This window comes from Cygnus olor, chromosome 19 (assembly GCF_009769625.2).
Source record: "Cygnus olor isolate bCygOlo1 chromosome 19, bCygOlo1.pri.v2, whole genome shotgun sequence".
In the NCBI taxonomy this organism is placed as follows: domain Eukaryota; kingdom Metazoa; phylum Chordata; class Aves; order Anseriformes; family Anatidae; genus Cygnus; species Cygnus olor.
The window spans coordinates 11,362,038-11,388,301 of NC_049187.1; the positions used below are offsets into that span (position 1 = coordinate 11,362,038).

The 26,264-nt window shown below is 48.0% G+C and overlaps 1 long non-coding RNA gene across 1 annotated transcript; it reads right to left on the reverse strand.

The window, feature by feature from the left end:
• Positions 1 to 22,596: 22,596 nt before the first annotated feature.
• On the reverse strand, positions 22,597 to 25,466 carry LOC121057579. The gene is made up of 3 exons (XR_005813849.1): positions 25,183 to 25,466; positions 24,907 to 25,077; positions 22,597 to 24,648 (listed from the first exon to the last, which is right to left on the reverse strand). It is a non-coding gene; the product is annotated as an uncharacterized LOC121057579 (long non-coding RNA).
• Positions 25,467 to 26,264: the final 798 nt, after the last annotated feature.

The window sequence follows — 26,264 nt, forward strand, 5'->3', positions numbered from 1 at the left end:
GCATGGGTTTGTTACTCATTTGTGGCTTTGCTTTACACGTAACATTTTTATTAAGAAAATAATACTTTGGGACTGGTAATTGTGTTGCCAGCTGGGCTGGGGTGGGGAGAAGGAGAAAGCAGAGAGCACTGAAACCTACTATTTATGTCTCTGCCAGGTACAATTCCAGGCAGATAGATATGGTAAATCTCCTTGAGCTGTCCCCAAAGTCACCCCCAAGCGCTGCAGCTCTTCCTGGTGGGGAGCGCATGCGGCCAGGGCTTTGGCCTCAGGGCCGAGGCACCACGTGCCCCGAGGGCTCTGCTCCAGCCCTGCCCCAGCACAGGACAAAGAGCCCCACATCCTCCTGGAAACACCAGGCACTTTCATGGCAACTTCTGTTTATCAGGCAGTAAGGTCACCTGTTTCTGTTCTGTTTAACCCCAAAATACCCGTGGTCAGGAGACAAGCTGTAAAACTGAGATGAGCTTGAAAGTCTTCTCAAAAATTAGCATAGCACAGGGTAGATACAATCTGAAGTTGGCTTGTAAAATCTTTTGGAAGGATCATTAAGGGTATTTCATTATCTCCATATTGCCAAGGTCAGGCTGTCCATATTTCCTCTTTAGTGCTGCGATGGGAATATGCCGCGACTGTGGTATAATAGACCAGAAAATGTCCACACTGGGAATGATGGTAAATCAATAAAAACTCATCAATATAACTCCCACTTTCCCAAGGTACTGCAAACAGCCTCAAGTTTGTAATTTACTTACGTATCTTCACCTTTTTCCCAACATTTTTTACACCAACTTCTGAACTTTTTGTCCGTGTAAAATCTTTATGAGAGACAATATATATAAGGGATAAAATGCTTTATTGAAAAGATTATTGATTTTTCTTGGCCAAGCTGCTTGTGCAGCAGCTCCCTGCTGCTCTCCCAGCAGGGCGATCTAAATCCAAGGGGCTCAGCAGCCAGCTGGGAGGTCGGCAGGTGTGGTGGGCAGGGGCAGCACCTGCTGCCTGTCCCCACCAGTAGAGATGGGGAGGACCAGGCTCTGCAAAGCCAAAACCACACTGCAAGAAGGGGAGGAAGAAGCACCCAGCTTGGACACAGAAAAGAGGCTTGCTCATCTCAAGACTGATCACTAATACTGCATCAAGACTGCACACTGTGCTGTACAAACACCCAAGCAGTACCAGGCATGCTTTAGTCCCGCTTCAGCATGCTTCCTCCCAAACCTGCACTGCCCAAACACAGACCATGCCCAGGGCAGTTGCTTGTCCCACAGCTCCTATGCTGGGAGCCGGGAACCGTGGCTGATGGCTGCAATATGCTGCTGAGACTCACACATGTGCCTCAGAGGTCACAACAGCACCTCAGCTTTTTGGGAGCCTCAGTAAAACCTCAAGCAAACAGAAGCCAAGAAGTGGTTGCTCTTTCTTTCTCCAAAGTACCTTGCTTAAACCCTTCTTTCTTTCTTCTTCCATTTTTTATCCTCCCCCCCCCCCCCCCCAAGATTTTTATTCATCTGCTTTCCTCCCTGTCATCTTTCCACTTTAGAGAAAAAAACAACCTAAAGCCATAAATAGGCCATGTCTTTTTTTAGGCTGACAAAGGCACGCACTCATTCTGTAGCACATCCTGCCACGGACAGCTGGACAAAGAACCATGGTTCCTTCCCCAGCACTAAGGCAGCCGCAGCCCCTGTGGCCAGGGCATGAAGCCCATGGGGTACCAGGCACCTTGGCTGGCCGTGGGTGGGCTGCAGGAGCCCATGCCATCCAGCCTGATTTTGAGAGTGCTGAATCCTTTATTATGAGTCAACCACTGAAATAAAACTAATCCCATTTTATTAAAAGCCCAAAGATACAATTAGATCTTGCAGTTTATGCAAATGATGGGTAGCCCTCTGACTGTTGGCAATTTGCCGCGTAGACCTCTGTGCTGCAAAATTTTGGAAGCTCTGTCTGAACACCGGTTAGAGACCCTTACCCCCTCACATAGCTCTAGAGCCTGAAGCCCTGATAAATATTCCACAAAATACAAACAGCCTATTTTCTCTTGCTACTCTGACCTTTTCCCCAAGATGTTAGAATGTATTTTTTTTGCCAGCTACTGTATGCTTATCCCCAGGGGTCAGGGACCTACAGGGTTCTATTAACTGTCACTGTTTTTTTTTTTTTTTTTTTTTTTTTTTTTTTGTTTTGTTTTGTTTGTTTTTTTTTTTTTTTCCCCTGATGTCTGGATTTACCCATAGCTATGTTAATGTGTCGAAGAGAGTCTTGGCAGGGGCAATGGACTTATTACCACTGAGGACATAAAGGCCAAGGAGCGGATGGAGGAACATGGTGGTGAAACTCAATCAGCATGCGAAGACCTGAATCCAGATTGCATTTGACAGGAAGGAACCCACAAACACCTTGTGAAAGCAGAAGCAGATGCTTCCCATTCCCCCTCCACTCTTTGGCCCCACCACCCAGTGCCAGCAGCCCTCGCAGGAGACAGCCACAGTCGGCACTGGCCAAGGGCTGGGACAGGGAGAGCGACTGCACCCAGAGCAGCATCCTTGCAGAGGCTCTCAGCTTTGGGGTTGCTTACAGTGCTCAGGCACTCATCTTGGGGATAAGTGCCTTCTTTCATTCTGTCCTCTATTTTCTCATTTTTGACTTTTATGGTTTTTCATTTACAAGTCTAATCAGAGAGAGGCAGCAGGATGGAATAGTGCAATCATTCAACATAGATTAACAATAGAGTCAATAGCCTACAAGTGTTTGCAGCATCCCTCAGTGCTAGCTCTTTGGTGCTGATACTCTAGGAGGCTAAAGCAGAAAGATGCTGCAAATATAAAGCTATTGCTTGGAGAGCTCAGCTAAACACACACCCCTGCCTTTCAAATAGACCAGCATCTCCTCCAGGATCTCCCCATACAGGAAGATTTCACAGCCCCGCATCAAGCCAGCCTGCAGAGGGAAGAGAAACATCTCACCTTGTCTACTGCAGAACATCTTTAAATCCTGCCACTGCTGTGACTACAGCTCATGTGAGCTGGCCTGAAAGCAACTGACTACGGGTGCTGCTAACCGAGAGCCACCGAGGCCGGACGGTTGTGTGGCCGGCCAGAGCCAGCAGTGGCCTTGCAGCACACGCTGCAGGTGCAGGTTCCCAGGCTGGTGGTTTACAGGGACAGTCATGAATGCACCCTCATGACTGCTCATCACAACTCCACAACACAGTCTAGGTTGTAATCTACAACCCCTCCCCCTCCCCCCAGGAAAGAGAGAATCTGGTTTAATCATATTTATAAGGGCACATATTGCTGGGTGTGTAAATCCCTACCAGGGAGATCCTGAAGACCAAAACCCCCATGCAAGGTGTGTGATTTCAACCAACTGCAAAAGTAATTAAGGGCACAATTCAGTAAAGCATTAAAAACATGTTTTTCTTTCATTTTAGGCACTGGCAGTGTTAAGTCTTAATTCAATACGGTGCTTATGCATATCATTCCTCCATGCATGGCTGGTGTATCCAATATCACACCGGCTATGAAGTAGCAGTGTGTTAGTAGCAGACTCCTGGCCACACACCGCCACCAGTCCTCACCCTGGTGCCCAGGGCTGCGCCCTTACCACGCGAACGCGGCAGTTCTGCCCATCCTGCTGCTTCAGCCTGCTCTGCTCTTGGCACAAACTGGCTTTCAAGAGCTGAACAGCCTAAAAGAGGTTTTAAAAAGCAGTCTGAAGTTAAAAATAGCTGACATTTTGGAAGCAGCTGAGGTAAAATTCAAGCTTCCACAAGGTTTGTTAGCAGTTGGAAAGTATTTTGAGTACAGAAGTGTGCAAAACATGATTGCTGTTAAAGACCACAGCTGGAAAAAGTGTCACATTTTGATAACTGCTATATACCTAATAAAATATAATAGATTTACTATCAGCTGAACAATAGATTGGTAAACACAGTAAATTAAATCCCATGATGAAGTTTATTAAACGTCAGGACAGTGTCTACTGAGACAGGAAGGCTGGAAGTTATCTGAAATTCTGAGCCTGCTGCCTTCATTTTCCATGTTATTTTTAACTGTTGTTACCTAAAAAGGTGCAGGCTGTGGTATCTGAATATATACAGACATGCCAGCTCTGTGATGCAACTCACTATGCCTGGCCCGTAATTTACCAGCTTTAACCCTCCTGTGAAATGACATCTATATAAATATTGTTAATAGCACTAACATAATGTTAAGTCAGGTTTTACTGGACTCCCTCATACACCCTTTGGATTTATTAGCTATAGGATTTGAAGTAAATTTTTATTAGCCCAAGTTAAGCCCAGCTACCATGGGTTTGGTATCTGGGCTTTTGCTCCCCCCCTCCTTCTTCCTCTATCTGAGTGTGTGCCCCCTCTTCTCAGCCCAGTGCTTCCTCCCTCAGACCGAAATGTCCTCGGATAAATCTTACAGAATGAAATATTTATTAATTTTCCTAACCAATGTTGATCTCATAAATTACCAGGACTTTTTCATGAAATGGTTATTAACATCCATGGCTGTATGTTAATGGCTTATTGACCAAATATGGGATAATTAGACCCTAGGAGCACTGGCCACTGTGATCTATGAGAAGCAAATTTGGCCCTTATTACACCAATGACCTATTTAATATCTACTGATGAATTTAAGGTAGAATCACAGGCAGAATTTGTTTCAAGGAGCTGCCCTCCAATTAATGAGCAGAAAGATTCTTGTATAAAATCTATTGATCCAGGAAAAAAATATTAACAAAAATCATTTTTTTGTAAGTGATGATTAATTGGCTAAATAAGTGTTAGACTGAGATATACCAAGAAAACACTGGTAACCAGATATTTCCTGGGATTAACAAAACAATGTGTCTGTCTGACTTGAGGGCCCTGCCTTGTCTCCCGGCTTTGAAGGATTTAAGTCCTAATTTATACTATGAAGATATATACTAATATTTTCAAAGAATTTAAACATTTATCCATGCTGCAGCTTCAGGAACAATTGTTTAGACCTGCTGCAGATGAGCGAGCTGTGTTTGGTTTAAGTTCCCAAGCATGCTGTATACTTGGAATGGGAGAGTTAGCATTCTGCTCACTGCTCAAGGAGACCTTTTCCTCTGTCATCTTATGGTATTTAAAATCAAATTAAAGTTAAAAGAAAAAGAATCAAAGCAAAACCAGAAAGGAAGGAATACTGTTTGTTTGAACTACTCGCGCTATGCCTCATTGTAGTCAGGATGTGCAAGTCTGAACATAGTTTAAAAATTAAGCTGCTGATGTTTTTGTGAATAAAAAATATCCCTCAGTATATCCAGCAAGTTAATTTGCATGCTGATCCTTTGACCCTGAAATATTTCTATAGAAATGCATTTAGTTGATACTGTTACAGCCACATCTCAATCAGTAGAGAGGACTTAAGTGAATTCATCATTGTTCTGGATCCCAAGAAACGCAGTTCCAGTGATGCTGCATATTTGGCTGGACCTGGCTGTCCCATGCCCCCAACTGCAGGGAGGTCAGGGCTCCCCTTCCCCCTTCGCTGTTCAGTCCAGCTTTAAGACACGATTCTGGCTGTTTACTGAGCTCGCCTGCTTCTCCTTCAGTCTGGAATGCCACAAATGAGGAGAGACTGGTTTGGCAGCTCATTGTGGAGATCCTGCAACAAAACTGATGAGGGAGAGGAAACAATTTATTGCCCCAAATAAATGCTATAGTTCTAAATATCAGGCAGCTACCACTCTTTTTATCCCTCTCACTACAACTTTTAGGTCCTATGCAACTTAATAGTAATTTTAAGCTCTTTCTTCCTGCCAGATTCAGTTTCTCTGTAAGAAAGGGACATGCCCAGGAAGGAATCAAATATTGCTGCAGCCCAGAGCGCTGCCAGTTCTTGCAGCTCACACCTTGCAGAAGCTCCAGGACACCACAGCAAGGAATCTCAACCTCCATTGCATTACACAAACAGAAGCCTTCCACAGCAACTCCTCTGCCAAGCCTGCCTAAAACAGAGCTCTCCTGGGCTGGGATATGCAGGCCAAGTGCAGGCTCCAGCTCCCGGCTGGGCTCGACTCAGCACCGTGCTCAGCCACCCTGCTCTGGGTGCCCGTGGTGCTCAGACACATGGCACAGCAGCAAGGCATCACTGAGGTAAACTAAATCCGGTAATAAACATGTAGTGCAGGAGTAGACTGCAAGGAGTAATTCACAACAGCTATTGTACCTCTTCATTTCTCTGTGCTAGGAAAGATTGCCTGGAGGTAGACAGTGGAAACGGTAGAAGGTGAAATAGGAAGGAAGTTTCCCTAACTCAGCTGAGGACAAGCTTTATAGGCTAATGAAGGGACAGATGACACATACAGAAGAAAAATATCACAAGAGATAAAAGGAAGAATTAATATATGAAAAATGAAAGCAAACAGATTAAAAAATAGAAAGCTACACAGCACCCCTTTTGCTCACATATTATTCCCTAATTACAGGTAAGAACCCAGGGACTGCAATCAGACACGCAGTTTTAATCTTATTTATACCCTTTTCCTGCTTCTTTTGCCCTCTCCCAAAGGATCTACTAACAGTCTCCACCAGAGATGGGCAGACAGTATACCCAGGACTCCAGGTGTGCCCCGCAGAGATGACCTTACCCAGCACCCCAGCTCAGAGGGCCGGGGCCGGGGCCTCGGCCTCTCTTCTCTTCCTCAGCTGCCCTAGGGACGCAGCTGGCAAGCCCCTGGTGGCTGAAGGGCTTTAAAGCTCCCCCACCCCTCCCTGATAACTCAACTGCAGGCAGGTGAAGGGGGTGCTAACCACAATGACCTACGCAGGACTAGGGGTGACAATGTGGGGAGGTGGAGAGGGCCTCTGAATCCAGCCAAACCAGCAAATGTGAAGAGTGCACAGCCTGCAGGGGCTGCCTGAATCCTGAGGGAGGACAGTAAATAAAACCAGGATGTGCACAGGGGCGCAGGTAGCTGCTGTTCGTGTAGCCGAATGCCTGAATGCATTCCAACATCTCATTAGGCACGTTCACGTCATCAGGTGTCTGAACACCTTGCATGCTCCAGCATCTAATTGCTCTTCCTGTGCCCCGCTACAAGCAAGCTCCCTTTTAAAGAAGCAGATGTGTATTCCTCCTGGCTGTGCCAGTGCCAGCACCCCGGGGCTGTGCCACCTTCCCACTGCTCCCCTGGCACCACCTCCTCCAAGGGCTGAGGCCCTTCTTGTGCAGTGTAAATTATGCTACAAAGGGGCTGCAAACGCTATAGTGCCGAGGAGGTAAAGAAAATCTGGTCCCTGGAGCAGAGCGCGGATGTCCTGGTGCCCAGTCCTTCAGCTCTCATCCAACTGGGCAGCTGAGCACCAGCTTTGTGCTCAGCTCCCACCAGTGGACATCAGCCCTAGCCAGTGAACACCTCGATTTAAAAATTAAATGCAAAGAAAAGACAGAGTTTCCTTTCCATCATCTATTTAGTTCAAAAGAATGACGCTGTAATCCCTCCTGTTCTCTCACACAAACGGTGTCACTCCTGACGTGGGTCACCTGGCAGCGCCGGGGTCTGCGGCTGCACAGAGCTCCTCTGCGCCTGCCTGTCCCCGCCAGCCTGTGCAACGCTGCCTTGCAATACCTCTTCCTTCCAAAATATACTTTCTTCTCATGACAGGGTGTAAGAAAGAATAGGTGCAGATTTTAACCTCTATAACAGACACTAAATCACATATATTTGTTTTCCTCTATGCTGGGAAAATGTCCCCGAGGGAAGCATGTGAAATTTGGGCTTTAAAAGCACCAATTTAGCTATTATGAGTTTTCTATGCTTTTTCTATTCAGGGAATGTTTGGCTTGAATACAGTATGTAGAAGAAATAAGATCAGCTCAACTGTTTTAAAGGTGATTGACACCTTGGGTTTTTTCCCTTGTAATCTGAAGCGAAAGAAAAAAAATATAAAGGGAACCAGACACTCATTTAAAAGAAATTATTTCCTTGCCTACAGTCCCTGATCAGGGCTGCCTGTGCAGGGAGAATGAGATCTCATAAAAAGCCTTTCGAGGGTTCTTTTTCACATCATTTTGGTTCAGGTTTTGGTGGCAGATGAACTGTATTTCATCAGAGTTTAGAGGAAATTCAAAGCGAAGTTAAGGAAGTTGCTGTAAATGAGAAAAAAAATTCCCAACAAACCCTTTCATTCTAGCTTAACATATCAGCCAAATCAGGAAACAGCTGTACCAGAAATATTGTTTTTAATAATCAGAGAAAGGAGCGGCGGCGCAGCTCCCGTTGGAACAGTGACCCCCGATGGCGAGAAAGACTCGGGCGTGCGGCGGGAGGGAGCCGGGGGCCGGGGGGGCCCCGGCGGGGCGGGGGCCCGGCAGCATCCCGGGGGCTCCGCGTGCAGGGGCGCCGCGGGGCCCCCCCGGGACCGTGCCCCGGGCCCGGTGTCGGGCTGCGCGGCGGGACCCGGGACCCCCCCGGCCGGGCCCCGCTCCTCGGGGCGCAGCAGCCCCCGGCGCTTCCCCGGCCCCCGGCGGTGCCGCGGCTTCGGGGGGCGGCAGGGGCCGAGGCCGGGCAGAGGGAAGTTCCCTGCTCCAAAAAGGACTGAGGGGAGTGATTGTGCGGTGGCTGCCCCGGAGAGCCTCCAACCGGCGGTTGAATTTCTTTGTATTTCCACTTCCAGAGCTCGAAGGGCACGATGCAGTAGGTGCAAGATATTTCCTTTCTTTCTGGTCAGTACTCATAGTGTTGTGGTTGAGCGGTTTGTTTATCCTGACAGAATGTCATCTGGTTTGGCTTTGATTTTGCAAATAATCCACCTCCAGCTACGAACGCTCTCGCTCTGAGATAGCCTTAACTTCTGTACCGCCACGGGGCACGGGATGATTTCGTGATGGTTAAGGGGAGATGAAAGGATTTTTGCCCTTGTCCTTTTCCCTTGTTTTGAGACATAAACAATAAAGTTTAAGCATTCCCGCAGAAAATTTGGAAAAATGTGAGAAGACAGTAGAGGCCGAATAATTATCCATAATCAATACAGTTAAAGTCAATGGACTCTGCATGTCCTTTTCTAATAGACTTTGTTCTGGGTTGTACCTTGACAGTTTATTTAGAAATATGGACTCTGTAAGGAACGGCTATTTGACTATGTAATCTTGTTAAACACATAAATTCAGTTGGTCTGAAGTCTATATCATTGAAGCCAGCTGGAACTAAATATTTTGATAGCTAAAAAATGGTTCATTGAAGAAAATTCTGAAATAATGGGACTAATGAGTTGCCAAGAGAACTGTTTACATGGGCCTAAGTGAAATTATCATAAAACAAGAGAAAAGAAATTTTTGACCCACGTCTTAAATTCTTGCTTAGTCAAGTTATGCAGACAAATAGATTTTATAATGGGACATATTTGTAAAATAAAGCTGATTAGTGATGTTGGTGTCTTATACAACCTACGTCCAGCATTAAATCAGATTAATTTATAGGTGATTTTGTTGATGAGCACACACTGATGCTCCCATGGTGTGAATTTCAATAACTTGCTTTCCTCTTTGGAATCCATAATTCTATTATTTAAGACACTTCATTGTTATAGATAACACATTTTAAGTGATATTATTTATGCTGTTTTGTCTTGTCACTTAGGTTCTTGCTCAAGTTCATTAATGTATTGTGCTCCTCTCTGTACAAGAGGGTGCAGTGAGAGCAATTGATTTTAAGTCCACATGATGACTGATGATATCATGCATGTTTACCGCTTTGACACTGCAGACTAGATGCTAATGCTGCAGAGATAAACATGATGTCATTCTATGCAATTAAACACTTAATATAGAGCAGGTAATGATTTGGTAAGCTATGCACATGCAAGCACTGGCTTTTAATCTTATTAACAGGAGCGGGATGACGCCACAAGTGATATACACATACCCGGGCTGTATCATTAAAAAAATCTTTTAGAGGCTTGGGTCATTCTGTTGTGATGGAATGAAGATATCTAAAATGTGTCCCTAGCAGCTCATGAGCAGCTTTCATAGGATCTAGAAAGAGATGACAGATTCGAGCCAGCCTGAAAACAAGCAGGAGAAGTGCTCCTGCTGTAGTGGCAAGCAGGCAGGGGAGGTTAGTTGACAATTGCTGGCATTGCATACACTCCGGAGTACGCAAGCACTGTCCGAACCACAGTACATCAGCATGCCACTGCCTTCTCTAAACCTCAGTGGACCTTTTCGCTGCTAGCAAGTGCCCGTCTGTGGTAGCTGCTAGAGGGCAACAATGTCCGTGACATTGATTTAGGGCTGAGTGTGTCCTGGGCTCTCATAGAAAATGTCTCAAAACACCCCAAAATCAGCCAGGCCCACTGCAGTTCTGCCCCATCTCCTGAGCAGCGCGGTGCGTTCCCTGCTCATCTGCACAGCTCCGGTCTCGCTCCTGCAGTGGCCAGGGGCTGCTCAGCGCCCATGTCAGTTCCACTGCAAACAGTTGTCCATTCCACAAAAGTGAACCTTTCCCAGCTTTGACAGATTAGCCAAGGTAATCACAGATCTTATGGCACAATTAACGTATCTTTTCTTTATATCTATTGCACATTAACTTGTCTGTGATGAGCCAGGTCATCTGTGAAGTGCTGCATCTCCCCCACGGTGGTGCAGTTTGGATGTGGCAGGTACAGATTTTAAGATCTGCTCATTGTTTTATTGGAAAACTAGAAAATCCAGCAATCAAAAAGGGAGCAGGTTGTGGACTTGGGAAGGCACCATCACAACTGGCACTCTGTGTCTGGGGCTCAGGTTGACCAGCACATGACAGCACGGAGTGAAGATCCAGGAGCACAGAGGACAAGACTCCTGAAATAAAACACCTCGCTTTGTAAAGGGTGCGATACAACTTGGTGACTCTCTCGGAATTTCTGGAATCTCACCATTTTTGGAGGAAATGCTTGCAACCAGAAATGCTGCAGCCAAAGGTGGAGACGCGGGAGCCAAGCAAGCTGGAACTCACTGGACAATTCTGCTTCGTGAAGCCTGGATGGAGCTCGGTCTCTGTGGGCACCTGTCCCCCTCTCCCTCTGGAAGAAGTGCAGTTGCTCTCTTCTGCTGCCCTGTCTAACAGATGCCTCAGTCCCACTGACCTGTGTCACTGCTTGTCCTTTCCCACTCCCCTGAAATCAATTACCTTCTCATCACTGTTCCATATTCATTGGGGCTCCTGTCCTCTGACCTGCAGCTCCTGCTTCCCCGCCAGCTGGAGCACGGCTGCCAGGCCCTGTCCTCGCCAACTGAGCTGAGGGGCCCAGCCAAAATGGATGCTGGGTGCTCCTGGGTGGCTCCCGCTCTGCTCTGGGCTGCAGCGGGGCTCTGCCTTGCACCAGAAAGCCGGAGAGGTGACTGGCTGCAGTGGACCACGCGCACCGTGCTGGGGAGAGCATACTCCTGCAGTTGGAGCAAAGGGAGCTGAGTGCTTCAGGGAGCCACCAACAGAGTCAAGGCCAACAGCTGGGTTTAAGTCCCGGCAAGGACCGTCTGCCCCCCGGCAGCTGCCTGGTGCTGCCCGTGGAGGCTGGGTCATGCCGGTCCAGCAGCTGCCCAGGTGCCAGGGCTGTTCCTGACCATAGGCAAGGCTAACTGCAGCTGGCCTGGCACGGCAGAGATGTGCAGCCCTTAAACAAGGCTTTCCCCACTTTTTATTTCCCAGATTGGGGTGATCTGTGGACCTCAGGATTAACCCCAGCAGCTGCCAGAGAAGTGCCAGGCTTCGTGGTTCATTTACTCTGGAATAAAACAACATCCCTGTGGCAGGGGACATCGATCCATGAGTAATTCAGCAGATTCCTTTGCAAGGCAATGCACAGCCTATATCTGTTGGTCTGTCCCGTCCAAGCCTGCGTGGAGGCAGGGTGGGCAGCTCTGTGCTGCGGGGGCTGCCAGCACCCACCAGAGCCTGTGCCCCAGCCTCCACCTGCAGCACTGTGCCAGCCGTGGGGACACTTGCTGCTCAGCTAGGGGTGCATGGCACATCCCAGCCCCTGGAGCAGAGGCACCAAGGCGCAGGTTAGACATAACCCATGCATCGCCAGGGGACACTGTTCACCGGGCAGCTCTCAACACCACCAGCACCGCATCTCTCACATCTGCAGAGGACGGTGCTGCTTCCAGGACAGCAGCCCTGCACCTCAGCGGGGGCTGAGCCCGCACCTTTGCTTCTCTTTGAAGTTTCCTTTCCAAACACTTGTGCTGGGGCTCATGTTTGGATTTCATTTTGCCTTCTTCCCAAAGTCTCTGGGACATGCCCAGGTTAATATTGTAGTTTATCAACAATCAGTGCTCCAGAAATAGGCTCTCTTTGGGTGATATTTAATGAGCTTGGAAATGAGAATATGGCTGTGCTGATGTAGGAGACAGGAATGAGAATTTTAATGAGGGTTTATGTTTAATAAAAGGTTAATAAATTTTAATTAAATTAAACCAATAAAGTTCAATATTTGCTTAGCATATCAAAGTTCTGTTTGGTGTGGTGGTGTGTGAAATGCTAGCTCACACTCTGCTAACACACGTGCCTGCCTGCTGCTTCCACTGGCATTGCCAGCCCCTGGCAAAGCAGGAATGGGAACAAACACTTGGTGAGGCCTCCGATTTGGCTGAGGGACTAGATGAGGTGTTTGCATTTTGTCATGTTTTGCAGATAACGAGCCCTCAATGTGAAAATGCATCCTTGTGGGGCTGGGTTGGGTTTTGGTCCTGAGAAACCTGTGGCATTTCCTGCAGGAAGGGCCCCGCTCTGGGCCATGCGTGCTGCGGGTCTTCTGGTTCAGGAACAGTCAGCAACACACCGAGTGCTGGGAGCTCCAGGCGGCTGGCGGGAGGTGCGGGACGGGGGCTGCATGGCCCCCCTGGGGCAGGCCCCGCTCATTGCAGGGCTCCTGGAGCAAGCTGGGGGCACACAGGGGGTGGTGCGGCCTGCTGACTGAGAGGTTTCCTATGCAAAGCAGTGTTTGTGTTGGGAAGGTGTTTGCTGCTCGCTGCAGCCTTGGCAATCCCATGTGGTTTCATATTCAACAAACTTTTCTTTAGTTTTACACTTTAAAAATTGAGAACTATTTCTAAACTCTAAAAGACTACTTCAAGAGAGACTTTAAAGGAAATATGAAAGAAATCCATTTGAGCAATGACTGCAATGGAACAGAAACTAGTGTGGTGCTGGGAGGCTTCCCAGGAGCGGTCAGCATGCAGCCAGTGGAAGCCAAGCCCACCGGCCAGCCCCGGCACAGGCCCTGGTCCTGGGCCCACCAGGCAGAGCTGCCGAGGGGCAGAAGTGCATGAGGGCTCCAAGAGGCCCTGAAAGTCCCATGGCACTGTCCCCGGGTCCCTGCTGGCCTGGAGCTGAGGGGTAGTGGAGCCCTGATGCAGTAGAAGTGTTTTGGTAACAAAAGCTGCCTGTGGAGGTGGTTCCTGTTATCTCCCCACCACTGGTAGACAGAGGCTGGCGGTAACCCAGTGGCCTCTCACAGGGCCCTCAGGAGGGTTTCTGAGCATGGCTCTGCAACTGCAAGTGAACAGCTGGCATGAAACATGACTTAATTGTTTACAGGGGCCTGAGCCAGATGTGGTGCCTGCTCTCTGTGCTGGGTCATGGCTAATCAGCTGGGGAGGGATGGGGGACAGGGAGGCTGACACAGCTCAGCTGGCAGGCGCCAGAGCCTGGCACAGCCTTTGGTGTGTGCACAGAGAGCAGCCAGTGTGGCACGACATGGCACAACATGGCATGGCACTCGACAGCACGGCATGGCACGGCACAGCACGGCATGGCACAGCATGGCATGGCATGGCACAGTATGGCACGCTGGAGCACTGCACTACCACCACCACTCAGGGCCCCCTCTGGCAGAGTCCCTGCTCATGGAGGCACTGGCAGCTCTCGTGGCACCGCAGAGACCAGTTGTGCCATCAGGGGCTTCTGCTGTGTGGGCAGTGCACCCTGGCACAGAGTGTCTGTTACACTAGATCTGAAAGAAATGGAAAAGCTCAGGGTTTATTTAGGATCAACATATGTGGCTAAAGCCACAGCTTTGTTTGCATCAGCTGCTAATGCAGCTCCAGGAATTCTCCTGGACAGCCACTCGGTGTCTTTGGTCCCATTTCCCACCCCCTGCTGATGATGCTGGTGCAGCCCACACCTGCAGTTCGTATCTGCTGTCACAGGAGTGGGGAAGTGGCCGTCAGCGGTGCAGGCCCTGCTGCCTCCCCGGTCCGCGTGAGGGGCCGCAGGGACACTGGAGCTCTCAGCACCCTGCACAGTGCGTGTGAAGCAGTGGGGGCTTTGGGAGGCAGAGTGGCTCCCCGCAGCCCTGGCCAGGGGCTCAGCCCCTCGGCTGGCTCCAGCAGAGAGTTTGGGCTTCAGCTCGTGGTGGCAACTGCCCTCGGCATGGCGAGGGAGAGCAGCAGGCGGGGAAACGATTAAGAAATGTTATTAGGAGGCTTCACAGGCAATAAATGTATTTCTTCTAAAAGAACTGGAGGAATATTTGGATTATTACATTTATTAGAGTGCTCAGCAAATGTGTTACACCCATATGACAAATAAATGTGATGGTTTCAGATTTCATTAGGCAGCCCCAGGCAGCTGTGCTTTGTCCCAGCCACAAATGAGCAGGGTCTCTGTCATGATTCCTTAATGGTCATTTTTGCATCAGTAGTAATGAATGTGCCCAGTGGAGCTGCCATGTCCCTTAACCCTTGCCCAGCAGCGAGGCCGCAGCGCGGGAGCTCCCAGGGCCTGGGCACAGCTCGAGGAGGGCAGCAGCCGCCTCGGTCCCGAGGAGCCAGCGTGGGAGCCCCTTTGCAGGATGAGGCATTTCTGTGTCCCCTAAGCAAGATGGCAGCAAAGGGAAGGAGCTCTGGGCTGCCGGCACGCAGCTTGGTGCCCTCCCAGCTCTGGCAGCCCTGCTGCAGCGTGGGCCCAGACCCTGGCCCTCTGGGCTTTGGGAGAGCTGCACCATCCGCAGGGGAAGGCGTGCGGGTGAGCGGCAGGCTGGAGAGGGACAATAATTGCTTTTTTTTTTTTTTAAAGTTCCCAGTGTCAAAACCAATCTGAGCAGTGGATGCATATATTTAAATTAAAAGTAATTAAAAATGTGCTGCCAGAAAAATGCATGATGGATTCAATGTAAGAAAATGAAGTAATAAAATACTTTATGGATTAACTCATATCAGACTGTTTTGCAAATTTATTTTTCATTATGATACATCCATATCAGATAATGTCTGAATTTATTATGCTGCCTTCAGGCAGGCTGTGTCTGAAACCTTCACAGCCCCATTTGGGTCCTGGTGACTGGTGAGCAAGGTTTCTGTCATCATTTCTTAGTGGTCACTTCACCTCAGTAATAATGAACGAGTCAAGCAGGGCTGTTATTTTCTTTAATCTCTTTCCTCATATTAAAAAAATACAGCCAGCCACATCATTATTGCAGCAGGCCCAGAGGACTATTTCCAGGTCATTACTCCAGTTCGTCTGAGCGTCTCAAGGTCCTAAAGGGTTTGGGGTTATATGCAATAAGGCGTTCGTCGACAACATTTCCCTTGAGCCCTAGGTGTTAATGAGAAAGGTTTTCCATGTGGCTGTTAACAGTGTGTGGTTTAAAAAGTCACAAAGAAAATGGGATTTCCTACTCCAGCTTTCTGTCTCATTGTAGATCTTTTTGTTTGCATACCGCAGGAGGATATTTACCTCTCTAATTGCTTGAATTCACACAGATATTTTTCTAGAGGGGGAATCTTAACTGTATTCAGGGTAGGTTTCCACAAGCCAAGTTTGCAAATTTCTGGTTTATTCACTTTTATTTATCCCCATATTATTCTGACAGAATATTTTTTACCTTTGTGGACAGAAGAAACATCAAATTGCAAACTTACAAGAAGGCTAATGCCATCAAAAATTCCATTTCTGCCCAAGACAGAGGCCCAATGTAATAATAAGCATTTGAACATTATAGTAGGGTTATAGATTGCAGTTTGGTGCCTCCATGCTGCGTCTCACGGGACAGCCCAATGCAGCAATTACATGACTAGAGTGTGCTGTGAAAAAACCTTCAGACTAAATGACACCAAGCGGGGCTGAGTCCCAAACTCTGTTCACGCACAGCATCCGTCAGGAGCCTGTTCTGCTGGGTGAGGGGCTCTGGCTTTGGCAGGGCCCCTCGGGAAAGGGGCTGCCCACAGGTACGGGCAGGCAGCAGCTGCTGGTGGAGGATGCTGGGGAACTCCCCAAGCCTGCTGGTATGTGCAAACAACCACCAGCCCTCCTCTGGGGAGTGTGAGACCCCTCAGCCCAGAGGACTTCAAAACTTGGAGGCTTGGACTTTCCAACCTCACTTTTCATGAACATTTTGTCTGCTCAGCATTCTCAGCTATTTACCAAATGAGAGCCCAGTACACTCGTGGTGTGCTTTTAGAGCTGCTATGAATTTTGAAATGTATAAAAATGACAGAATATTAACAAAAGCATTGATTTTCCTATTTATTTTTATGCATTTTATTAACTAAAACACTTTAAAGTGTAACCACTGTGTATTAAATTTACTCTGCAATGTTAGATATGAATCTCAAACAATAAAACAAATTAAATTTACCACATTCTTTACAGAGCAGAAATGCAGAAGGAACAGATCCCATGCGCAGCCTGTGCAGGCGGAGCTCAGTGCTCTGTCCCCTGCAGCCGCGTTGTGCTTCTGCTTGCCAGGGAGGTGCCTGGATGCACTCCCCCATGAGCTCACATAGGTATGGGATAATGCACCTGGAGCCATATGGATAACTTCGGGAATGTCATATCTGAAAACAGGGTTGGAGCAAAGGTACACTGTCCTGCTAGCAGTTTTTATAACCATTTACTCAAAAAAACTTAGCTCTGTTTTGCTCCAGACAAATGGCTTGAAATTGTCTCAGCTCATCCTCAGAAAGGACATTTTACCCATTCTCTGAAAATCTACCACAGTTTAGTGAAAGTACTCTGCTTTGAAGCTCTGCCATGCTCGAGTGAATTTTGCAATAAAACTAATTCCAACTGTGGAGAGATTTTTGGTGGATGGAGGCATGCTCACATCCCACAGATCTCACAGCCATTTTATCATTAATTTTTAAAATCCTTTCGAACAGAGAAACAAGCCCACCCGGAATGCAATCCAGTGGGGCCCATGGCTGGGGTGTGAGCCATGCTAAAGAAATGCCAACCATTCTGGGAGAAAAAAGCAGCATCACTCAGAATTACTGAATGTATATCAATCTTACTCTTAACCTGTTCTTTTTAATGCTGTGCAACTGCACAAATCTAGTTATTAGCAAAACTTAGAGGTAAGATAAGTGCAGAGGCATAAAAATATCTTGGTTCCCCAATGGGGATAATATTAGCACGTCACCGTATAGCGATATTGTGCAGAAGAGCTTAATTTGCGTTTGTGAAGCATTTGCATTATACTGATGAGTACTAGGAAAAGCCAATGAGGAAATTAATATTTCTGCTTTCAGTGCCAGGCTTACATAATCTGGGGGCACATGTTGCCTGCTGGCTGAAAGAAAATATTCGACCAACTACTGAGCCACTGAGAATGAGACATTTTAGCAAGGAGCGAGGCTCCGTATTTATTACTACTTCAAAAGAAAAAAAAATGGTTACAGGAATGTGTAGATATGTCTGTGTGACTGTGTTGCAATGCTCACACAGAAAGTGGGGAATGAGAGCAACCTTAACTCCAGTGTTTCAGAATTTTAAAGCGCTCTTGACTTGATAACATAAGTGACAGCAACTGCGTGAAGCTTTTCCAAAGGGAATATTAGGATTGCGAACAAAGTCACTGGATGGAAGGGGAGGAGAGCGCCTTGGTGCGGGTTCCCATGTGTGCAGGCTTTTGCACTGCCTCTGCAGCAGTCAAAGCCAGGCAGAGCTGCTGTGAAGCAATACTGTACACATGCATGCATGCTACAGAGAAATTTGTCTTCGGCCTTAATGAGCCCACAGTAGCTAACCTCCCGCCCACACCTGTTCTTTTAAATCTGTATTACGGTACAAACCTAATTAACAGCAGATCTTAGAGGCAAGCTGCACGCATGGGCATAAAACAGAGTACCGCAAGCTGGAATACAAAATCTATATATAGATCCCTGTATCTTCCTGACTCTAAATAGGCTGTGCAATAGCTATTTTGGGGGAGGAGGTGGTATGTGGAGAGCCCTGCGCGGGCGAGGGAGGACGCCAGGCAGCCCAGCTGCCCAGGTAGGCTCGTTAATGCGCCTGGCCTTTTCAGGGAAGATTTAGAAGGACTCTGCAATCTGCAAATTCTAAAGAGCTGACGGAGACAGTTATTAAGGGCTGGTAGGTGATGGCTGCTCACCATGTTATTAAAGTGCTAAAAGATTATGTCTCTGATAGCTGTGTGCTTACAGTGTCCTTCATGACCACTTCCACAGGGACAGAGACAAGGAGAAAGGCAGAGGATCGATAAAAGGATATTACCACTGGGCCAATCCCAATAATAAGAGAGGTGATATATACACACCATTTAAATTGTCCAACACATTTAATGTTCATTAACACTAATTTTCACAGTGCTGGTGTTTAACATATTATTGCAATGAAATTAATAAAAAATACCCCACAGGAAATATAATTTAACTGTTTATATACTCACCTTTTGATTGCCAATTTCCTGCCGAGCTCTGTTCCCGCATCAGCATTTGCAGGAAACAGCAGCCATGAGAGGAAGCAGCCAACGCCGGGGAGCATCTGCACAGTCCCGTGCCTGGGCACCCTCAGCGTGTCCGGGACCCGCCAGACCTGGCAGGAACGTCCTGCGGAGCCAGGGCTGCCAGCAGCGCTGTCCCTGAGGGATCAGCACCGTGGAGGCTCGTGGAGGGGCAAAGGCCAGGGGCCAGGAGTGGGCTTTTCCCTGAGTTTCCCTGTGCTTCACCTGTGTTTTTTCTCCTCTTCCTATTCTCTCTCTCTCTGTTTTGAAATTTCCTTTTTTTTTTTTTTTTTCCTCATTAGAAATTTCCTCGGGATCAGATGAATGAATGTTCATTTATCCTTGTGAAAAATCTCATCCTGAATTTGTTTTAGTGTAAGGGCATTTTTCACTTAACAGGGAAAAAATAAACATGGAATAGTTTTGTTATTATGCAGTAATTACTGGGGAATTACGTATTTATTTATCTCTTATGAAGCACATGGAAATTGTATTTGGCCACAGTGTATAAATTGTGGTATAATTGCTGTAAAATTTATAGTTTTTATACTTCCAACAAGTTAGCTTTTAAATCACACAACCCCCATGTAAATACTTTAAAATTATTCAGTAATTACTTATTTACATTGTAATTAAAATAAGTAATTAGCATACATTTACAGAGGATTTACATACTTATTTGTGAAAATAGTTCCTTGGCAGATGCAAAAGAAATCTTTAGCTGATCATAAAAAAATAGAAAATATACATGCATCGAGAACAAGGCAGTGTGGCTGTGGGACGGTGGCTGTGGGACGGTGCCTGGCCCAGCACAGGGAGCGAGGGCTGCGTCTGCCCAGCCTGCGCCACCTGGCCACCCGTGTTTCCCTGGGGCCGGCTCGGCCAAGCCTGCTGGTGATGGGGAGCGAAGCAGGACAATGTGGGGTCAGGCAGCCAGAGGTCCCGCAAAGCCATGAGCTGGGCTCCTGGGGGCAGCTGGCTGCGCTCACAGGCCTGCTCAGCCTCCTCGTGTTCCCGTGGCAGCTGGTCCAGGGGGTTCTCCAGAGCCTCCTTTGCCCTGTGCAGGCAACGTGAGCCTTAGCTGGAAATCCTAATTCAGGAATGAGGATTTGGAAGCAGTGCTGGCAGTGTTACTTGGCCCATGCTGTGCCAGAGGGCTGGCAGAGCCTCCTGCTCCTGGAAGTGGCCAGATTTGCTCCAAAGAAAGAGCCGTGATCTTAGAAAGTGTAGCGTTGTGGACTTCAAGCCAAAACCGGCCCTTTAAAAGCCCATGCAGGGACCACGAGGGCTCAGTGTACAGGATTAGTAAAACATCCACTGGCAATCCTCAGGGCTGTGTAGTTACTGTGTATGTATTTCAGCTAAACAAGACAAATCTGGCTGATGATTGTGTCTAACTAGGAAGAATGATTGAAGGTCTGTGCCCTCGCCTGTAAGGATAACATAAATGATGATTGGTTTGAGGCAGGAACTCCCAGGCCAAAGCAGGCACAGCAGCGCAGCGTGCCGCAGCCCAGGCATCGCCGCCTGCAGGGGGGCCCAGGGCTGCCCCCGCCTCTCGCTGCTGGCTGGGGCTGTGCTGAGGGGAGCTGCGAGGAAGCCTGCAGCATGGCCCTGCTGTGCCCCGCAGCCGCATACCCACCCCAGCAAGTACTTGTGGCACAGGTTAGGGAAGGTTTTTTTTTTTTTTTCCTTACAGATTTGCATTCCCTGTGGGATCTCCGCTGGAAAAAAGTTCCAATACCCAAGGATTCATCAGATGGAGCATTTGTGAGTGTGGGCCGATGCTCATGTTGGCAACGGTGCTAATACATGCTGCTCCCAGCACTGGCATGCGAGCATTTCTGGGCCAGTTTGTGAATGCACAGCTAGGAGCACAAAGGTGCTGGCAAAGATGTTCCTTGTTTGAATAAGCTAACAAGCCTACACAATTCCTTCCCACTCCTTTTCACATCAGGATTGAGCAGCAGACAGCAGGCAAAGCAGAGTGGTAGCGGTCTGTGCTGGGGGCTCCTGGGGCTGCCCCAGGCTCTGGGCAGCAGCCTCACACTGGGGCCTTGCTTAAGAGCTGCTCCCACAAGCCCTGCATGTGTGCAGCGGCAGTGTGTGTGTCCTTGCACACCAGCCTGCACTCTGGGTCCTGCTCTCCATCTACTGTGTTCCAGTTTCCCAGACTTGCTGTTGTTTTGGTGTATTTCTACCACCGCTTTTATCTTTATTAAGAAAGCACATTTCTGTACCTTGTGAGTGCCAGTGGGAAGAGCTAAGAATGTTGCAGGTATCCAGCACATAATGTAAAAGGAAGGCATTTTTCAGGAAATTAAAAGTTCTGGTGGGCAGATTAATAGGTGTTAATGAGAAGGACCTCATTGTTGGCATTGATTTAGCCATGTTTACCTGGTTCAGAAATTTGTTTCTGGTGAGACAAAGCAAGGTGTGCACAAAGGGAGTATGCAGCAGTCTCCGTTGTGAAATTGCACTCCCTCCCCAGAGCCCTTTTGCCGGGCTGTTATCACATGTGCTGTATTATTGGATTTCTCCAAAGTCTCCCTTTATCCTTATTAATGCTGTGAATGTTGTAGCAAGGAGTGATATGATCTAAGATTGGATAAAATCACAATTTGTCCTTCTTCTTGGTGTAAATGTAACAGGGCTTAACTGTACAAACAAATAAGCCTAAATAGAAACATTTGTGATGATAAATGGGCAAGGAGAGCGCTCTCTGCAAGGTGAGAGATGACAGTGCCTGTGAACAGAATGGAGAATTTCGCTGCTTCAGGGTCAGTCTCAGGCAGCCTCAAGGTCAGCTCTGCTCTCCCTGCTGCTCCTCCTCCTTCTCCCTGCTGCAGCGGCAGACGTCCTCGCACCTTGTGCTTTGGGCTTCCCTGGCTGCAGCAGTGGCTCCAAGCAGCCATAGGCACATTGGCGGCGTGGCGTAGCCTCCGCAGCTTGTTGGGCGGGCTGTAGGGTTGAGCTGACAGGGAGAAAGCTGAGGGCTAAGCCTCACTAGGAGAGGAAAAGCAAATCTGCTCAGCAGCATAGCTAATGTGTTACTCAATTGTTTGCATTACTGGATTGGCATATGGTGTAAAACATTCCCCTGTTTTTAACTTATCTTTCATGTCAAGCGAACAGTGCAGAACTTGACGTCGTGGACAGGAAGGCGCTCCCTGGCTGGGCATTCCTGCACCCGTCTGCCTCCGGCCCTCAGTGAGCCCCGCAATGAGGGGAAAGCAGGAAACAAGGGGTCACCTCCCTGGCCGGCTCTTTTTGACGCAGTGGATGGCAGAGGAGCGAGGCCCGTGGCGGGCTGACCCTGCGCTCCCCTCGCGGCACCGGGGCGGCGTGTAATGAGGCCCCGTGCGGATATTGATATGACAGAACAAAAGGCCAAGGTGCAGTAAGGACAGCAATCCGCAGGTCTCAGTCCATTTGTTTTTCACACCAAATCCATCAAGTTAATGGGTCACCTTTCTGTGGCAGCTCATGATTACCTGCTTACGCGGGGAGAGCGGCAGGTAGGCGGCCGGCCAGGGGCAAGGGGGGGCTGGTGCCAGCCGCCTCTCCCGCCGCCCTGGGGATTTATGGCAGGTCAGCACCACACGTTTCCCTGATAGATCAAGTGGATTGGAGTTTATTTGGGTCATAATGACCAGTGTTGTTTGCTGTGACAAAAGACTGATCTGGAGAGGCCGTGGCACTGCCTGGGGAGCACAGCGCATGCAGGGGCACCTGGTGGTGGGGTGGCAAGGGCGGGCAGGCCCTGAGGGGGCCTGGCGCGAGGGGAGCAGAGCTGTGCTCCCATCTGGCCCCCTGGGCGCCCTCTCAGGGCTCCTCTGCCCTCGCTCACGGTTCTTTTTGCTGAAGTGCAGCTGTGAATGGAAGGCAGAGGGGCCGTCTCCTATGGCAAACCCTCCATAGCCCTTGTGCTGCCACCCGCCTCCGCCACTCTCAGTGTGCGGTGACCGGGAGGAAGGGCATCGGCTCCCACACTCCTGCAGAGCCCCCCGGGCACCTGCTCTGGCAGCTGCGCTGAGCTGAGAGGAAAAATGTCCCTTTCTGTGGTGTCCTGCTCGTGCACGTTCCTATTTAATATTCATGCACCAAAATGAGACAAGTGCTTAATGAGATCAGCCATGAGTTTCATTTGAACTGTTCCAGCAAAGGACTCCTCAAAATTGCTTTGCAGTGGATGTGCTAAAAAGTTTAATACTTGCACACTGATAACCCCTGCGGGGTCCGTGCTACACTGTGCAGCAAGGAGTTTTAGCTGCTCTCCATTGCTATTGAAAAGGTGGAGCTGGAAACTCACGCTTTTTAAAAGCTGTTCTCCATGGGCTTCAGTAGAAGTGTAAAAGGTTATGATCAGTAAGATCATGGAGAATAAACCAGTTGCATTTGTTGTTCTTTGGGTTGCCTACCTCTTGTTTAGGGTTAATATCACAGAATGCATGGACAAAAGCTAAACAATACTAATTACTTCAATGCATAGAAAAATCCGTCCTCAGAAGACAGAGCTAAATCTCACGACATCTTCAGGCATTGAAGCCATCTGTGATAAGGACGGTTGCCTTTCAAAGATAAGTAAAGAAAATTGAAACATATACATAAACGGCTTCAGGCCATGAATCATTCTGCAGTGTCCTCACTGTTGGAGTGTGGCCATCACAAAGAAAACAGTAATAATAATAGTAACAATAATTGATACGGTGGGTCCTTTTTGCTGCTCCTGGCTGGAGGGTCCTCAACCAGATCCTAGACACTAGACCAGGAACAGTAAACATATATTTATGGTAATTCTATTTGAACTCTTGAGAATATGTCCCACACCACTATGATTTGATGGCTTATTAAACCCTGCAGGGTACCTTCTCAGGATGGGAGTGCTAGGAGCAGTTGGAGGGAGAGGGAGAGCCATCAGCAGGGACCAGCGTCATTTCCCTCCTAATTAAAAGTCAAAATGTCATCTAGGTTTTTGTATTGTAATTGCAATGGTCATTGCAAAGACACCGTGAAATCTGGCTGCATTAGCACTTCTTTGGGGGGAGGTCTGGTGAATGAAGATGTATTGAAGGCTGCACTCTGGCATTCTTCTTGTACAAGTCCAGGCTTTAAGTGCAGTAAATGAGCCCCCTGCCAAGAGCTCACCTCACCTCTGCACCCCCCCCAACTATATCAAAGGACTCAAATGAAAAAAAAAATCATACATTCCAACCCTAAATGATACCAGTAAGTTTGTGCAAGCTTATGTAAATCACACAAAAAGTGACAAGTTTTCCTATTAAAAGATAATTGTAATCAGGGTGCTGGACGTGCGGTGCACTGATGATTGGAGATAGACGGGCAGCGTGAAAAGATGGATCGTTTTAATTTGCACCAATTAAATTGAAGTTCATGGGATCATCTTCTTCAATCTTCATGAATACTTTATTTTCTGGCTGCTATGGAGCTATTAAAAAGAATGATTGAGCCAAGAGCTAGGCATAGTATATTTTATGAAATATCACCTTTAAAGAATTTGAGTGCGCCATTTTCATAATGAGTTTTCTAGTACCTAATACCCTTCTATATTACTACATTTTTAAAGTGGATTGATCTGGAAAGTGCAGAAAGTGCAGGTAATGATACATTTTGCTAGGATAAGGTGGCTGATAATGTATCATGTTACTGCTCTGAGAATAATAGATTGCCTTGTGTTTGAGATATGGCATTCTTATTTTGGTGCTTGCCTTGTGCAGACAAGGGGAATCCTCTATGTCTCTTGAAAAAAAATGTTTAATTGTTTGCACAATTTCCTTCTTGTTTCTTCTTTGTCTTTTTTGTAGTCTGTGACCTCAGAAAGAGATTTCTGAGGTTTGAGGGAAGCTGTACTCAGGTATGCATTTGTCTTGATGGATGTTGTTAGAACAGAACAGCATGTAGGAGACAACACACTATGGGAGATAAAGAAATACACAATCCTATATTATTTACCAGTGCCTCACATTCTCTTCCCAAGAGAAATGAGTGATGATAGCTTCAAAAGGATAAGTCAATGAGAAGGGTGGTCATCTCTCACTCACAACTGCCAAAAAGGCCCCAAGTCTCACTATTTCACACGCAGACAAATCAAAAGCTTAACAGGCAACTGGTGATGCTCAGCTCTGTGCATGGAGGCAGGAAGGGGGGGGGGGGGGGGGGGTTGATCTTACCTGTGCTGTTCTTGTCCAGCTTTTCTGGCTGCCAAGCTGAGAAGTTCCTCCTGCGGTGCCTGCCTGACCCCCTTGGCTTCACTGCTTGCATCCAGATCCACCTGTTTCCAAGCTGCAGCGGCACCTGGCTGTGGCTTGCCGGTGTGGGCACCGGCACCTGCACCTGTGAAGCTGCCCAGAAGCCTTTCAGCACTGTGAAAGCCCCAGAGCATCTGTCAAGGTTGGGAAGCATTTGCAGGTTTGGGATTGGTGCCAGTTTGGTGATTGCATTCTTACCTTGTAAATAATGCACTTTATGTTCCACTGGATAAAATGTAGGCAAAAATGCAGGAGACCTCATTCCCTTCAGTGCCTGTGGCACCAACTGGTTAGGTTCATTTTCATCATCCAGTAGCAGAGAGGTGCCACCCTTTAAGGAAACAATAATCAGAACAAGCGGGGACACGACTCCCAGGCTTGCAGCACTGCAGGAACAAGCAAACGTGTCCCACAGGGACAGCCGGCTGCTAACACGTGCTGGTCCCAATTCCCAGGGGTGCATCCTCAGCACTGCAAGTCACAGCAACATGATGCCATCTCTCTCTACATAGGTTTAAGCAACAGCAATCATAATTAACCCTGCTAATTAATCAGGGCATAACATATTAATTGCCAGCACACGAGGCTCCAATTGAGCAGGTGCTGTGTGGGAATCTAATAGGATAATGAACTGACTAGCAGTGCCACGTGCAGCAGAGTGCACATCACTTGGAGGGACAGGCTTGGCAAAATCCAGCATTTAGCCAAAAAACGCTGCCTCTCAGCATTGCAGTCTACAAACGAGCAGGTGGAGCCTGGGGTGCATGGGGTGGAAGCCAGAGAAGGCAGAAAGGGAGGTGCCACGGCTGCCCACCCTCCCAGAGCTGCCCATGGGGAGATGCTGGTGGAAAGCTGTTGGAAGGGTGGGACAGCGATGTGGGGTCTGGTCATGCAGTGAGGGGAGTGCAGTGTCCAGGGACAGGCTGTGAGACGTGCAAGTGGATAACTGATGAAGTTCCCTCTAAGGTGCTGGAGCTGTGCCTGTCCTCTGCTCCCCCCGCCACAGTGTCTCCTGCTGGGGTTGGCACGTGGTGACCTTCCAGTGATAACACACCCTAACTTCCACAGTTTGAGGAAGGTTTTAAGAAGTTTTTGAACTGCAGGTCTATCAGGAGTAGGTTCAGAGTTTAAAACATTTTAACTTTTCTTTTTTTGGCCACTTAGGATGCTCTTAACAAAGCATTAGAGGAAGACGGAGGTCACTGAACTTCAGGCACTTTTTTTTTTCCTTTTGCTACTGCAAATAAAGACCCAATACCAAAGAAATACTTGTTGACTCA